This window comes from Sorex fumeus, unplaced genomic scaffold, assembly GCF_029834395.1.
Source record: "Sorex fumeus unplaced genomic scaffold, SorFum_2.1 ptg000014l, whole genome shotgun sequence".
NCBI classification, from domain to species: domain Eukaryota; kingdom Metazoa; phylum Chordata; class Mammalia; order Eulipotyphla; family Soricidae; genus Sorex; species Sorex fumeus.
In genome coordinates, this window is record NW_026606071.1 from 18146347 (window position 1) to 18164500 (window position 18154).

The window sequence follows — 18154 nt, forward strand, 5'->3', positions numbered from 1 at the left end:
CCTGTCTTGGAGATGACGAAAGAGAGAAGTGAGTAGATGCAAGAAGATATATTTAGAGAATAGAAGCACCAAAAATGTTGCTATGGATCAACTTGGATGTATCACTTCAGGTTCTCCAAGAAGTATACAGTATGGTCATATTAAAACATGCAAAAGAGCTACTGGGGAAAATAGTTGTGAAGGATAAATGAGGGATCTGGAGGGGAATAGAAAGCTTTAAACTAGATATTGATCAACCCCCTTTGAGGATAGCAAAGGAAGGATAGGGAAAGTTGAAAATAAGCTGTGGTTCTAAGAAAGTTTCTGAAAGGTCAGTAGGGAGTCTTCAACCCAATGTTGCCCATGAGTGGAGTCCTGTCTTCCAGGAATGAGCCTGCCTTGGCATCCTGGCCTTACTGGATGGACCTAGTCTGTGAGAACTGCAGCCAGGAAAGTGATAAATATAAAAGCAGAGCAACCGGTGGGCCTGATTGATAGTATAATGGGTAGGGTGCTTGCCTATCGTGTTGAATGCCCGAATTTTATCCTCAGCATCATGCATTATCTGGACCATGCATGGTCTCCATGACCCCTCTCCTCATTTCCCCCCCCCCCCCCCCCACTACCACCAACAGGAGTGATTCCTGGGAACAGAGTCAGGAGTAATTCCTGAGTGATTTTGAGTATGGCCCAAAAACAAACAAAAAAAAAGTCCAGCAACTAGGACCATGAATCAATAATACTTTAAGTAATCAGATATCTGGAAGCTGCATTTTAATGGTTGTTATGTATGGGAAATAAGAGAAAGGGGGAAATGCAGGATTGCTTCTAGATTGTTGGCAAATGGATGATGATGTCATTTAGTGAAATGGGAGTTGTGAGAAAAATCAGAAGCTGCATTTTGGACTATGAAAACTATTTGTTTAACAAAATTCCAGGTAAAGAGATCAAATAGGAATGGAATACATCTAGAGCACATTAATGAAGTTCTGTGCTGAAGGAATGAACTTGGATGACATCAGTATTTTGTTGTTATTGTTGTTGTTTTAAGTTTACATCCACAGCAGTACTCAGGGTTTATTCCTGGCTGTGTGCTCAGGGATCACAACTAGGGGTTCTCAAGGGACTATATTTGATGCAAGGGATCAAACCTGAGTCGACCACATTCAAGGCAAATGAACAACTCCTGTACTATCTCTCCAGCTCCAGAATAGCATAAACATTTAAAGTCATTGAACTATATGGAGTCATTAATGCAAATGACAGTTAAATAAGAGAAAAAAAATGGAGTACTGACTTTACCTTTATCAATACCTCTACTTGGAAAGATGTGTTTAGAGGTCAGACTTACAAGGAAGAGGCAGAGGAAAGGAGTATGGTGGTATTTGGACCAATATGTGTCAAATGTTGCTAAGAAATTAAGAGACCATTAGATTTATAACCAACCTATGAATTCTTAATGATCTTGACAATAACAATTTAAATCTGTGCAACAAGGGTACAAGTCCATATAAAAGAGTTTGGAAAACAAATGAGAGGATCCAAAAAGATAGTACAGGGGTTAAAATGCTTGCTTTGCATTAAGACAACTCCTGCTTGATCCCTGGCACCATATATGGTTCTCTGAGCACAAAGCCAGGAGTAAGCTCTGAGTACAGCTGAAATCTCCTCTACCTCTAAAATAAACAATAATAGCAACAAAAACAAAAAAAATTACTTAAGGATATGAAACTAACTCAGAGGACTGGAGCACATACTTTGCATGTGAGAGCCCTCGGTTTAGTCCCTGACTTTGTATGATCTTTGGAGCAGCACTGGGACTGATGCTTGAACTACTCAAATTTTTTTAGTGGTAAATATAGCAAATTTTCTAGAATCAACTGTCAGATACTTAGCTACTTAGAGATTCCTGCGTTGGCTGACAAAGTTTGCTTTGGTGAGTCTATTGTTTGCATTTATTCTTATTCTTTGTAGGAATTTTTGAATTCCTTATGAAGTCTGCAATCCCTTACATTTCTCTTTTCCCTCTTATATTCTAGACTAAGTCAGCAGGCAGCCAGTCTGAAACCAGATCTTTTATTTGTTTCCATGATCAACAGTATCTTAAAGAGGCCTTAACTTTGTGTTGTAGTTAATATACTGTCAACTGAAAGTTTTAGGCAAAAACTAATTCCTTCTTTTCATTCTGTTAGGAGAAAGTGTTTATGGAATAAGGAAGTTTTGGCTTATGTCTCTAGTCTTAGTTTTAATAAATTTAAGGGAGTTCTGAGCATTTTTTAAATTTTTTTTTTGCTTTTCGGTTCACACCTAGCAATGCTCCGGGTTTACTCCTGGCTCTGCGCTCAGGAATTACTCCTGGCAGTGCTTGGGATGCCAGGAATCAAACCCGAGTCGGCCGCGTGCAAGGCAAACACCCTACCCGCTCTGCTATTGCTCCAGCCCCAATGTATGAGCATTTTTAAAATATAAAGCCTATTTTATATAATGGTCATTTATTTCTTCTCCTCTTCCTTTTTCCTAATTCATTTATTCCTTTTCCCTTTTTGTTGTTGCTGTTGTCATGTCAGGAGCTTGAACTTGAGCTGCAGGACTCACACCCTGGGTCTGGTAGGCTGAGAGCATACCTTGTGGTGTTCCAGGGATCCAAAATGGCAATGCTGATGTGATCATGCTCAAGACACATGAGTGGTTCCAGGAATTGAACCTGAAGCCTCATGCTTGTAAGGCAGGTGCTTTTACATCTGAGCTACCCCCAGTCCCTAAGGAAGCAAATGTTTTAAATAGAATAATAGAATTACACTTGCATGAAATGGAAAGTTTTTGCAACCTGTGATCCAGGTTTCACTCATCAGACATGTTGTATTAACCATAGGCACTAAGGATGTCAGAGCATAGGGGAACTTAGATAGTGCCCACTTCCTGGAGGTGGCAGGAACACTGGTGGTGGTGGTGGTAGAGTGAGGGGATACAAAAAACAGCACAGAGGGCTGTTACTGCCTGTGCAAGATCAACAACATCATAAATTATGCTGCGGATGACTGTGACTAGGTTCTTATCTGCTGCCAATTGTCCCTGATCCCTGACTCTTCTAAGCTGATATGGTAAAACTTTCCAAGATATAGTAAATCCCTTACAACTCTTTTTTGCTTTTATCAACCTATATTAGTTTTCCTTGGTGTAATTCAATCTACCAGACTGATATAGATAATTGATAAGATGGCTTAATAAGTAATAAATACTTATAGATCTCTCTCTGTCTCTGTCTCTCTATCTCTTTATCATTCCCCCCCCCCCCCCACCCCGTCTCTCTCTCTGTCCCTCTCATTGCTTTTCAGTGTCTTTTGTTTCCCACCTTCAGGGGCTGATTTTCCTGGTTGATTTTTCTTTCTGTCAGTGCTGATATATTAAAGAGGGTTTTTATTATTGTACAGCAGTCAGCCTTCTTCCTCTCTCCCTCTCTCCTTTCTTACTGTGAAGATTGTGGATCATGGTTAATCAAATATTAATGAACTGGAGCCATCCTTTGGTAGAGAAAATCAAGAAATACAAGAATAAAGGAAAATGGAGGGAAAAGAGCAAAAGTCCGTGTCTTGTACAAGAGAGTAGTACAAAAGAACCATGAACTCATTTAAACTGGCTTATGTTATAGAAATGCAGCTTGCAAAATATAATACACAGTACTCGCACCCTGAGTCTGGCGCACTGAGAGCATACTTTGTGGTGTGCCAGGGATCCAAAATGGCAGTGCTGAAGTGTTCATGCTTCTGAAGTGTGCTCAGATACATCTGACTGTATATGCAAGTGCTTTGTCCATACTCCTGTCTCTATTCATTGTACCAACCAGCAAGTGACCAGAAAGCAAGTTAAGTAAGATCAAGCTAAATTCAACTCAATTAATAATACTCCTTAGTTTTATAGTTGTGCACAGTAAGTTAGATTTTTGAAAGCTTTTTACAATTTATAAAGCACTTGATCCATTAAATTTTTTGATCTAAGACAAAATAATCAATACATTTTATAAAAAGAAGTGCTCTCCTACCTCTAACCACCCTGTGTTCCTTTCCTATTTGTTTTGGTTTTAAAATTACAGCTGCAAAATGAGTGAGGAATGAAGCAATATTAATGTATTTGAACAAAAGGATCTGTTGATTGGAACCATCATAAAGATATATTGGGTGTTGCTATTAACTTCCATTTTACAAATGAGAAAAGAGAAGTCCAGATACATTAAATGATTTTGCCAAGATTAAATAATTACTACGTGGTAGCGTTCTGACATGGTTCATTTGTGAAAACATACAATATGAATTGAGCATTTAATGTATTAGACTGGGTAGACTAGATATAGAGATTGTTAACCCCTGATAACGGAAATTCCTGTAACCAATATGTTGCATTCTAAAAATACTGATGCTTGGGGATGGAGAGATAGCACAGAGGGCAGGGCATTTGCCTTGCATGTGGCCGACGCAGGTTCGATTCCCAGCATCCCATATGGTCCCCTGAGCACTGCCAGGAGTAACTCCTGAGTGCAGAACCAGGAGTAACCCCTGTGCATCACCAGTTGTGACCCAAAAAGCAAAAAAAGAAAAGAATACTGATGCTTTTACTGTACTCTGTTGTAATTTAAGCAGCTAATTAATCAACAAATTCTTTTCTACTTACACAGGGTTCAACATAGTTTTTTTTTACCTATTTTGAAATAGTAGACTCAAATGTCTAACCTAGCACCAATTTTTGTATCACTTGTCTAAATTCTGTAAAGTATAATGAGGATACATTTATTGAATGTCCCTAAAAGAACAAGAAGTTGATAAGAATATGAAATAGACTATTTCGCTGAATAATCAATCAGCAAAATTTAGATTTAACAAACTACTTTTATTTTCAGTGGAATAACATAACTAAAGGGAGTTTTATTGTCTGCTTAGCCTTCCAAATTATTTGCATAAATCCAGAAGGAAACTTGTGAAAGGAAATTAAATTAATGGCCTGAAACATAAGTATTTTTATATCACTGTCCTCCCATTGTTCATTGATTTGCTCGAGCAGGACCAGTAACGTCTCCATTGTGAAACTTGTTACAGTTTTTGGCATATCGAATATAATATGGGGAGCTTGCCAGGCTCTGCCATGCGGGTGGGATACTCTCAGTAGCTTGCCAGGCTCTCCGAGAGGGACGGAAGAATCGAACCCAGGTCGGCTGGTGTGCAAGGAGAACGCCCTACCCGCTGTGTTATCACTCCAGCCCAAGTATTTTCCATTAAGGTAAAGGTAAAGGCCCTCCCGTTGATCGTCGATTTGCTCGAGCGGGCCCAGTAACATCTCCATTGGAGACTTTGTTGTTACTGTGTCTGGCATATCGAATACTCTCGGTAGCTTGCCGGGCTCTCCGAGAGGGGCGGAGGAATCGAACTCGAGTCGGCCATGTTGGCCGCTTGTAAGGCGAACGACCTACCGCTGTGCTATCGCTCCACCCTATTATTTTCCATTATGTATATTTTCCATTATGTATATATATGTGTATATGCATTTTTATATAGTTATACATAATGGAAAATGCTATTCTTGTATATTTAGCTAAAACAGACCGTTGATACAATATTTACATATCAAAGAGATACAGAGTTTTGGAAGAAATTTCATTGTCACCTTTTCCTCAAAGTTTAAAAGAAAACTGGGGATAGCTTTTAGTGAAAAACTGAATAATGCAGCTGGCATCTTAATGCAAAGATGTAAAGAAATGCAAACATGCCAAAGAAATGTTAAGACATGGGCCAGGGGCTAGTTCCTCAGTAAAGTTACCAACAATAAAAATTTCCTAAATCTGTTAAGCCTTCCAGGCATCTAACTGGTGGAAAAGAAACTGTTTCAATGGCACATTTCCTTTGACAAAAACAAAAGCAAAACAAAAAAAACCATTAACAAATCTGGAAAACTGCAATAGTTGTGCACAATAACTTACATTTTCAAAAGTTTTTTACAATTTATAAAGCACGCGGTACATTAAATTTTCTAAGATAATCAGCACATTTTATTAAACGAGTGCTCTTCTACCTCTAACCATCCTGTATTTACTTCTTATTCGTTTTAGTTTTAAAATTACAGCTTCAAAATGAAGCCGGAATTAATATTAATATTAATACATTTGAACAAAAGGGTCTGTTGATTAAAACCATCAGCAAAATATATTGGGTGTTGCTATTAACTTCCATTTTACAAATGAGAAAAGAGAAGATACATTAAGTGTATTTATAAACTAATTTTTATTAAAAACACCGTGATTTACAAAGTTGTTCACTGTACAGTTGTTTGAAGGATTTAGTGTCGACCACCACCAGCGTGACCTTATTTTCACCAATATCCCGTTTTCCTCCCAACCTGCCCACGTAAGGCACATAACAAATTTACTTTATATTACTTATTCCAACAAAACTTAAAGAAAAGAAATGCAAGGATCAGAAAATAAATCATTAAGAACCAACTTCTGATTACTAAGGCGCAAGGGTCCTTAAGAGCCCCCTTGACAGCAGCCGGAGTCATCCCGGCCTCTCCTAACCACGCCCACTAGAAAGTCTCCAAGCAGGTCCCGCCTCTTCCGCCTCACACTTCCTGGTAACCGTGCTCCTTTGCGCCGCTCTGTCGGGGATCTCATTGGCTGGTGCGGTAACCGCTAACGGCCGCGGAGTTTAAACGTAAATGTTCGCCGCCGGCGCTGAGCTGCCAGAGCTGGGCGGTGACGCTCTCTCGCTTCTCCATCCGCGGTAAGTCTGTGTCTCTTGACTTTTGGCATGGACTATCCTTGTCTGGCAGGTTCCGTACCTTTCCAGACACGGATCTCCTGGCGCTGTGCCCTCCTGGGTCTTCCTGTCTGTGGAGCCCCGGCGCCCGCGGTTCCGCCCACTTCTGCCTTCTGCCTTCCTTCGCCCCTTTCCAGCATCCCGAACTGTGGCATCTGCACCGGTGCGCTTGTGGCGTGGAGGGGAGTCCTCTGTTTGGGTCTAAGTTGCTGCCTCTGGTCGCTTGGGATTTGCACACTCGTTTGGGTGAGACGGACCAGGCGACACGTCAACAACTGGAAGGGAGTTTTCTGTTCTGTGAACCATTCTGTTGCTTAACAGTTGGAGTGGTGGCTATCCCTCCGTGAGAATCGCTAACTATCTGCGGAATTATATGTGGGGTGAGTTTGAGGGGCTGCTTACCCAAGTGCTGGCTTGGAGGAGATTCTCTCTCTCTCTCTCTCTCTCTCTCTCTCTCTCTCTCTCTCTCTCTCTCTCTCTCTCTCTCGCTTTCTCTCTGTCTCTCCTCTCTTCTGTCTCCTTGTCTCTCTCTTCTCTCTGTCTCCTTTCTTTCTCTTCTGTCTGTCTGTCTGTCTGTCTATCTGTCTCTCTCTCTCTCTCTCTCTCTCTCTCTCTCACACACACACACACATAACGATGGCGAATGGGGTGTTGGAAGAAGGGGACACTTAGAACGTGAACTGGATCTTCAGGTTCACGTAGGATTTCGGTAGGAGATTGGAACCATGATTTTTCTAGAGGAGGAATCCAGTTCTGGTGAATTGCCTGTGAGGCTGAGTATTTTTGTCTTAGGGCTAGCAGAGATGCTGGCTCGAATCGTGCCTCGCAGTAATGGTAAATAATATTAGTAAGTGCTGACCGTATGCCCAATATTAGCATTGCACACATGGACATTCCCTACAGTGAAATGTCCTTACTTTTCCATACTTTTATAAATCTGGAAATTGAGAATTAGAGATGTTAAGATGTTAAGATCACAGAACTATGAAATGTTGGAACACAGTTCCTGCCACTAGAGCACTGGTTATTTAAATCGCCCAGGTGTCTGGGTGTCTGACTTTGGCTTCTTGCAGCAGTATAGCGGATAAATGTGCTATTTATTTTTTAGGGAATTAGGGCCAATTTACTGAGGGCAGTTCATTTCATGGGTTCTTAACATGAAAACCCATCTTCTTGACAGATGCTTTTGGAAATGAACTAGGTTTCCCTAACTTTTTTTTTTTTAATGTGGAAGATGCAATTGTTTGTATGGAGTATTTGTACACCTGAATGCAATCTATGGGATCCATATGATTTTCTTGGATCTACTATTAAAAGTTTCTATTTTGATGTTTAGAAGTTTAGAATCTTAGTCCTACTTCAGCTTCTTCCCCATTCAGAAATTTCTTCTCAGACTATCATTCCATTATTTACTTGATGTCCCTCATCATCTGCCCAATATTTTGAAAGGAAAGTTCTCCTGTGTGAAGCAGTATTTATTACTTAAAAATGTCTTCCATTTATTCATAGTTATTTCTTCACAAGTGTTTATCCAGTAGGTGCAAGGGTCAGGCACTTTTTTTAGAATTAAGGATAAGTGAGCAATTAAGTTGACAAAATCTTATGTCCTCGTGGGACTTTTACTTTTACTGACAAAATCTTATGTCCTCATGGGAAGAAACATGATATGTAAGAAAATAATGTGATTATATAATAGACATTGAGAAATCAATGAAGAATACAGACTGACATGGGTCCAGGTGTGCACTTTGACATAGTTTGACATGGGAATGTTCTCTCAAAGTGGCATTTGAGCAAAGACTTGAGGAGGAAAAATGTATAGTTAAAGGAAGGGTATAGATGTATAGAAGTTGTGCAGTGGACACGAGCCAGCAGGGCAGTGGGACTGGAACTTAGTAAGAAGAAAGAGGAAAGAAGTATAGGTCAGAGATGTTTATGATGAATTGGGGAAAAGAGAAATTTCAAGTTGAGGAGTGTAAAAGTTATTTTATTCTTAAGTAGAAAACCACTGAAAGGTTTTTTAGCAGGTGTGATAAGGAATTTACTTAAGTTTAAAATGATCATTTAGATATTAGGTATTATGGGAGAAGATGGATGTAGGCCCTCCCATTGTTCGTCGATTTGCTCGAGCGGGCCCAGTAACGTCTCCATTGGAGACTTTGTTGTTACTGTGTTTGGCATATCAAGTACGTCATGGGTAGCTTGCCAGGCTCTGCTGTGCGGGCGAGATACTCTCGGTTGCTTGCCGGGCTCTCCGAGAGGGGCGGAGGAATCGAACTCGGGTCGGCCATGTTGGCTGCGTGCAAGGCAAATGCCCTACCGCTGTGCTATCGCTCTAGCCCCGTTTAGAGCTGTTCCAATGATGTGCATGAGAGAAAATTGCAACTTGAATCTGAGTGGCAGCAGTAGAAATAGTGGAAGTGTTTCATGAATGCTGTCACAGCATAACTGATGGTATACTGGGTATGGAATAGAAATTTCTCTCTTTCTGAGGTTTCTGACCTGAACAACTGGATGGATGTCATTGTCATTAAAGCCATATTTGGGGAGAACATGATGGAGCAGGTTTGAATGGGTGGAACTTAGGAAATGTTAACTTCCAGATCCGTAGTAGATTTGCACATTAGAGATGAAGAGTAGGCAATTATATGTTTACAAATCGGCAAACATAGAGATAAATTTCACTCAAGTACTCAAATACTTTCTCATGCAAGGCAAATGCCCTGCCCTCTGTACTATCTCTCCATCCCCAAGCATCAGTATTTTTAGAATGCAACATATTGGTTACAGGAATTTCCGTTATCAGGGGTTAACAATCTCTATATCTAGTCTACCCAGTCTAATACATTAAATGCTCAATTCATATTGTATGTTTTCACAAATGAACCATGTCAGAACGCTACCACGTAGTAATTATTTAATCTTGGCAAAATCATTTAATGTATCTGGACTTCTCTTTTCTCATTTGTAAAATGGAAGTTAATAGCAACACCCAATATATCTTTATGATGGTTCCAATCAACAGATCCTTTTGTTCAAATACATTAATATTGCTTCATTCCTCACTCATTTTGCAGCTGTAATTTTAAAACCAAAACAAATAGGAAAGGAACACAGGGTGGTTAGAGGTAGGAGAGCACTTCTTTTTATAAAATGTATTGATTATTTTGTCTTAGATCAAAAAATTTAATGGACCAAATGCTTTATAAATTGTAAAAAGCTTTCAAAAATCTAACTTACTGTGCACAACTATAAAACTAAGGAGTATTATTAATTGAGTTGAATTTAGCTTGATCTTTCTTAACTTGCTTTCTGGTCACTTGCTGGTTGGTACAATGAATAGAGACAGGAGTATGGACAAAGCACTTGCATATACAGTCAGATGTATCTGAGCACACTTCAGAAGCATGAACACTTCAGCACTGCCATTTTGGATCCCTGGCACACCACAAAGTATGCTCTCAGTGCGCCAGACTCAGGGTGCGAGTACTGTGTATTATATTTTGCAAGCTGCATTTCTATAACATAAGCCAGTTTAAATGAGTTCATGGTTCTTTTGTACTACTCTCTTGTACAAGACACGGACTTTTGCTCTTTTCCCTCCATTTTCCTTTATTCTTGTATTTCTTGTTCTGATCCTACTTAGCCCAGGCAGAGTTAATCACTTCTATGTATTATGTATTATGATCCGTATTCTTGCCATAATGTGATTATACTCGTCTTCACTTTCAGAATTAAAAGTCTAATAGACCATAAATCTAGTACACAAATAGGCAAGCTTAATATTTTCTGCCAACGGAATCATTTTGTGGGAGATGACTTTGGGTCTTGTTGGGGTGGGGAGAACAAGCCCAGCTCCACCCCCATCCCATGAGGCCCAACATGTTTCGTCACTGGGGGCCCAAGCCTGACTGTCCAATGTCCTCTGGAGGATGACGGCCACCAAGCTGCCAGGAGGAAGCAGGCGGAAAGACAGCACCCTTTCCTCCCTGGGGTGGCCCAGCGACAGCAAGCTACTGCGGGGTCCGGACGCATTTCTGCCAAAAGCTGCTGGGTTTCAAGATTTGTTTCTGAGTCTCTGGGATCATGGCCATTAAGCAGCTTGATCAGGAGCCAGAAAGGCCGTTCATGGGCGATGACTTGGGGTCTCACTGGGGTGGGGAGGACAGGCCCGTCTCCACCCCCATCCCGTGAGCCCCAAAATGTCTCATCACTGCAGGCCCAGACCTGACTGTCCAATGGCCTCTGGAGGATGACGGCCACTGAGCCGCCAGGGGGGAGCAGGCGGAGGGACAACACCCTTTCCCCACTGGGGTGGCCTGGGAACAGTAACCTACTGCGGGGTCTGGACACATTTCTGCCAAAAGCCACTGAGTTTCGAGATTTGTTTCTGAGTCTCTGGGAGCAAGGCCTTTAAGCAGCTTGATCAGGAGCCAGAGAGCCCGTTCGTGGGCAATGACTTGGGGTCTCGTTGGGGTGGGGAGGACAGGCCCGGCTCTCCCCCCATCCCGTGAGGCCCAACAAGTTTTGTCACTGCAGGCCTGAGCCTGACTGTCCAATGGCCTTTAGAGGATGACAGCCACCTATTCGCCAGGGGGGAGTAGGCGGAGTGACAACACCCTTTCCTCCCTGGGGTGGCTGGGCGACAGTAACATACTGTGGGGTCCGGACACATTTCTGCCAAAAGCCACTGGGTTTCGAGATTTGTTTCTGAATCTCTGGGATCATGGCCGTTAAGCATCTTGATCAGGAGTCAGAGAGGCTGTTCGTGGGCGATGACTTGGGGTCTTGTTGGGGTGGGGAGGACAGGACCGGCTCCACCCCCATCCTGTGAGGCCCTGTGTTTCTCATCACTGCAGGCCCTAACCTGACTGTCCAGTGGCCTCTGAAGGATGGCGGCCACTGGGCCACCAGGGGGAACAGGCGAAGGTACGAAACCTATTCCCACCTGGGTTGGCCCAGCACCGGTAACCTGCTGCAAGGACCGGATGCATTTCTGCCAAAAGCCACTGGGTTTCGAGATTTGTTTCTGAGTCTTTGGGATCATGGCCATTAAGCAGTTCGATCAGGAACCAGAGAGGCCATGCCTCCAATTCTATAGCTGAGCCGGAGGTGGTTTGTGGGTGTGTCTCCCACAGACCTAACTTTTGGCCATTTACTTTCTTGGTTAAACTTTGCCCCAAATTTTTGGGGTCTGGCCAAAGGCACAGCAGCAATTTTGGGGTATCTGGAAGTCTGAAGGCGCCATCCGGCTGCTGATGCACTCGCCTCACAGGTACAGATTGACCTGCTGGCGGCACCATACCCCTAAGTGTCTTGATCTAAAGTTTTTAGTTTTCAGTCTTTAGTTTTTAGTCTAAAGGTTTTTCACCTTCTTTGTTTAATTTATTGCAAAGTACTGAATTCTTTTAGGTGTAATTGTGAATATGAAATTACTTTCTTAATAATTTTCTTTTCTCATTCATTATTTGCATATAGAGAGCAACATATTTTTGTTGTCGTTTTGTTTTGGTGATGCTGAGAGCTTATAATTCTTTACTATGCTCAGGTGCCAGGGTCAAACCAGGGTTCGCAGCATGCAAGACAAACTCCTAACCCTTTTATTATCTCTCCAACCCCTGTAGCAAATTTTTGTGTTTTGATTTTATTTTTTCTTTACTTTCAATATTTTTTAATCATTGTGCGATCACAAAGTTATTCATGATTGGGTTTGAGGCACAGAGTGTTTCAACATCAATCCCTTCACCATTTCCCTCCACCAATTTCCCCATTTGCCTCCTGTTTCTCTGAGAGGCACTTTTTAAAATATGTTTTTGCATTGTGACTTACACTATTGTTGCCAATAGGGTTTCATACCTAACACTTTACCACCTTTCAACAGTCTGCCTCCTCCTCCTAGTTTAACACTCCCCTCCCCTGTAGTTGTTGTCCCCTCCCTGTCTTATTTCCCAAGACCCTTAGATGGTATGTTTTGTACTGAATACCAGTTGTCAGGTTCTTTTTTTCCACTCTTTTGGGCATTCTTTATTTACCCATTACCTTTCATTGTACCCCACATATTAGAGAGATCATTCTGTGTCAGTCTCTTTCCCTCTGACTAACTTCACTCAGCATGATACTACCAGGACCCTTCATGTAGCAGCGAACTGCATGACTTTATCTTTTCTTATGGCTGAGTAATATTCCATTGTGTATTATGTACTATAGTTTCTTTATCCAGTTATCTATTTTTTATATTTCAGTTGTTTTCAATTTTAGCTATTGTGGACAATGCTGAAAGGAGCATAGAGGCATAAATGTGTTTTTTCCATTTTGTATTTGGACCCTGAAGCTATATTTTCCAGAAAGTGGGTTGCTGGGTCAAATGGAAGCTCAATTCCTAGATTTTTTAGGAATGTCCGTATTCTTTTCCAAAAAGGTTGGACCAATCTACATTTCTACTAACAGTGAATGAGAATCCCTTTCCCTTTCTCCCTACATCCATGCCAACAATGGTTGCTCTTTTTTTTTTTCTTTTTTTCTTTTTGGGTCACACCTGGCGATGCATGATGCACAGGGGTTACTCCTGGTCTGCACTCAGGAATTACCCCTAGCGGTGCTCAGGGGACCATATGGGATGCTGGGAATCGAACCCGGGTTGGCCGCGTACAAGGCAAACGCCCTACCTGCTGTGCTCTCTCTCCAGCCCGCTCTTTTCTTTTTGACGTTTGCCAGTCTCTGTGGTAGGAGACTATATCTTATTTATTGTTTTGATTTGCATCTCATCGATTATTAGTGATGCAGAGTATTTCTTCATGTGCCTTATGGAATTTTATATGTCTTTGAGGAAGTTTTTGTTTTTGGACCATACCTGGTGACGCTCAAGGATTACTCCTGGCTCTGTACTTAGGAATTACTCTTGGTAATTACTCTTGGTGGACCAGGTGGAATGTCGGGGATCAAGCCTGGGTTGGCTTCGTGCAAGGCAGGTGCCCTATTCTCTGCACTATCTCTTTGGCCCCCTTAAGGAAGTTTCTGTTCATCTCTTCATTTTTTTTTTTAAAAGGGGTTAGATTTTTTTTTTCTTATGAAGTTCTACCAGTACCTTCTATACCTTGGATATTAACCCCTTGTCAGATGGGTGTTGGGTAAATAGTTTCTCTCATTCTTTAGACTGACTTTTTATCCTGGTTATTATTTTCTTTAAGGTGTAGAACCTTCTTCATGTAGTCCTATTTGTTTATCTGCTTATATTTGTCAGTGGTATTTCATCCTTGAAGATACCTTTAGTTTCCATGTCATGGAGAGTTCTACCTACATTTTCCTTTATGTACTTTTTGCTGTAACTGGCTAGTTTGCCATATTATTAACTAGTTTTTAATGGAATATTTAGGATTTTTAAAAAATATAGATCATTGTCTACTAATAATCATAATTTAACTTATTTTCCAATTTAGATTTTTTAAAAAGTTTTTGCAGTCTAAGTGGCTCTAGTTAATGTCTCCAAATTAATTAGAGTTGTGAGCAGTAGGTAGCCTTGTCTTTTTCCTGGGTTTAAAGAGTAAACTTTGGGACCAGAGAGATAGGGCACTTCCTTGCACATGAATGACCTGGGTTAGATCCCTGGTACCCCAGATGGTTTCCCATACCCTACCAGATGTGATTGCTGAGTGCAGAGTCAGGAATAAGTCCTGAATATCATTGGTTGTGCCCCACCTTCCAAAAATTAAACTGTTCATTTTCACTGTTGAGTAAGATATTAGCTATATGGGTTTGGCCTTTTTAATGCTGAGATGCTATTTCAGCCTACATTTGTTGAAAATTTTATTATAAATTTGTTATTAAAAATACTTTTTAAGAATCTGTTACTATCTCATGATTTTTCTTTTCTTTTTATTAATGTAGTGTGCCATTCTTATATTCCTGAAACTGGGTTCATGTATGATCCTTTCAGGTATTGTTGAATTTGATTTGCTAATATTTTGTTGACCAAAAATGCATATCTATTCAGCAGAGGTTTTTGTAGTGACTTTTTTTTTTGATTTTTAAAAAAATTTTAATTAGTGAAACACCATGAGGTACAGTTGTAGACTTACAAATTTTTGTGCTTGGGTTTCGATTATCAAATCACGAATCAAATCACAAATCATCCTGTTAATCGTCGATCGCCTTGAGCAGGCCCCAGTAACGTCTCCTTCATCCTAGCCCTGAGATTATATTCAAGGCTCTTTAGGAGAATGAGACCCATCATTGTTACTGGTATTTGGCATATTGGGTATGCCACGGGGAGTTTGCCAGACTCTGCCGTGTGGGCAGGCTACGTTCGGTAGCCTGCCAGTTTGTCCAAAGTAGGAATGAGATAATAAGATGTCATAATAGGTTCCGGGAGCTGGTTTTTATAGTCTCTGAGTCTTGGCCGTTGATAGGATTACACGGCGCCAGGGGGCCAGGTGGTGGGTGTGACCCCCGCCTACTGGAATTTGGAGGATCTAGGTGGAGGATGCTCGAGTAGGCTTGGAGATCTCGGCCCCGGAACCCGTGTGACTTTGTCCCTCTGCCAGTACCTTCATGTGTGTGGAGAGTGGTCTCAGCATGGTGGTGGCTGGTCCTGGAGGTCTTTGGCTGCCGGAGCCCTGGTTGGGGTGGGGAGGAAAGCTCAACCCGCTCCCCTCCAAGGGGTCCCGGCGAGGACAGCCAGGCACGGGGGCATACAATGTTCCGCCACCAATCTCTTCACTGAGGTCCACTTCTCTCCTCCAACGTTCCCAGTTTCCTTCTTATGGCAGGCACTGTTTTTCTTTTCTTCCTTTCAGGCACTGTGGTTTATTTACCATATTGTTAGTGCATGTCTCTACCTCCGCTCAGCACCCGGTCCTTGTCCTTCTATCAACACCCTCTTTATTTGCTTTCGTTGCCTTTGGGGCATTAGTTATTACCTTGTGAAATTTTAACTTCTTCATTGATTTAGCAGTTGCTGCAAAGCATGCTGTTTAGTCGTTGCATGTTGCACATTTTATGAGGTTTTCTTTTGGTGGTTTCCAATGTTATAGCATTATGACCAGAAAAAATACTTAATATGATACTAGTCTTCATAGGTTTACTGATACTTGCTTTGTGTTCTAGCACATGGTCTTTCCTTGAAAAAGTTGCATGCACATTTGAAAAAAATAAATTTGGCTGTTTTGGGGTAAAATGTTCTAGAAATGTCTTCTAAGCCCTTCTGTTCTTGTTCATCATTTAAGGCTATTATCTCTGTATTCTCTATGTAGTTGTTTTGTCTATAGTTGTAAATGGGGTATTGCTGGTCCAGCCAACAGTTGAACGGGTGGAGAGGGAAGGTGAGGATCAAAGAAACTATATACAAGTGGTTGAGAGGGCTGAGTTAGTTCTTGTGGAACAGCAGCATTGATCTTTATTTCAAACAGCCTCTTATACATCTCTATCAGGAACTTGGCAGGTAAAATCATCCATTGTAATTGCAAAATACATATTCCCAAGATCATACATTTCTTTGACCGTAACAAAGGTAGGAAGAATAATATAATGAAAACAATGGTTACTTAGATCAGTAACAGGAAATAAGAACATGGTAGAAATAATAACAAAGTATCCTGAAGAACACTCATACCTTTCCTATGTACTTTTCATGATTTACCAAAGGTGTAATTTCCTGCATATGCCACAAAATCACAATGCATCCATTTCTTATTAACTTCTCTTGCAAACTGAGGATGATGAAGTATTGCTTTTTTTTTGAGCGGGGGATCACAACTGGTGTTACTCCTGGCTCTGCACTCAGGAGTTACTCCTGGCAGTGATCAGAGGACCATATGGGATGTTGGGAATCAAACCCGGGTTGGCTGCGTGCAAGGCAAACGCCCTACCCGCTGTGCTGTATCTCCAGCCCCAAGATGATGAAGTGTTAACTTCTCTGTAGGCTTGAGTTAGCGACATAATGGCTACTCCACGTATTAGAGGTGGCGGAACAGAGAGCTATGCCAAGTACACTTGGCCCTCTGAATGAGGCAGCTCCCAGAGCTAGGTTCACTTAAGGACCCTGCTTAAGCAGGCAGCTCCCCACAGGGTATTGCAAATCTTGCACTTTGTAGAAGATCTCCTTTCCTCATTTTGATTAATATTACATGCTAAAAACTACTGTGTACTGGGCATCTTTCTTTACCTTGCCTATATCAGACTTGTAGCTGCAGGGTGTAGTTCTGGGATATTAGGGTACCTTGGTGTCTGCACATTTACACCCCCGCCCCCACCCTCCCTGCATTTATTTTAGATTATCTAGTGCCAACGCAAGGTAGGAGCAGAGTCAGCAACAAGCAGAGAGGTCACTGTTGAAGGAAACGATGCGCCCTTAGCCTTCTAGGGGCTGCTAGTGTCCACGCGAATTAGGTCAATATCTGCAGCCTTGGGGCTGGAGCAATAGCACAGTGGGTAGGGCGTTTGCCTTGCACGCGGCTGACCTGGGTTCGATTCCCAGCATCCCATATGGTCCCCTGAGCACTGCTAGGGGTAATTTCTGAGCGCAGAGCCAGGAGTAACCCCTGTGCATTGCCGGGTATGACCCAAAAAGAAAAAAAAAATCTGCAGCCTTCCACTCCTCAGGGCAGGTTTTGCAATCAACGTTTGTCCCTCCACTATGGTCTAGTCCTAATCAGTAGGTTCTGCACCCAGATCTTCCAGAAGTGTGCAGACAGGAGAATGATCTAGGAGCTGTGGGTCTGGATGTTGCAAGACTGCTGTCTCTCAGGCAGATTCAGTCAGGCTTGTTCTCACAGTTCATAGGTGTTCTTAGTGAAAAATTGCTTGCTTTGAATTTGTTAACGCTGGACTCTAACTAGAGGCATACAGTAGATTGGGGCTATAGGTAAAATGTAGGTCTCACCTTGGGCAGGGCTAGACAGGCAGCCCAGGAACCCAGTAGCAATGGAGTTCTGTCTCCCTTGCGTACTTGGCTCTTTGGCTATTTGCTGGCTGTTTGCCTTGGAGCTCTGTTCTCTAGGATTCCCTACCCTTTGGAGGAAAGCTCTCTAATCTGTGCCAACCGGGTTACAAATCATAGTCTGCTTCTGTCCTCTTCTGCAAGGTCTAGTGTTTCCAGGCACTGAGGTGAGCTACAGTTATTCTAGTTATTCCTGTTGTCTCCTGCTCCCATAGAATCTGGCTCATTCCAGGGTCTATATTTCATTCTGTTAATCACATTTAGTTGAAAATTGGGGAGAAGAACTTCCACCATTATTATTCATCCTTCATTATGTCACAATGTTTTTTCAAATTTTATAAAGAGAGTTATTGCAAATATATAGAAACAAAGATGATTGTTATTTTAAGAAGACACCAGTTTTTTTTTTATTAATCAATTGTCTTACTTTTTTATTTTAAAC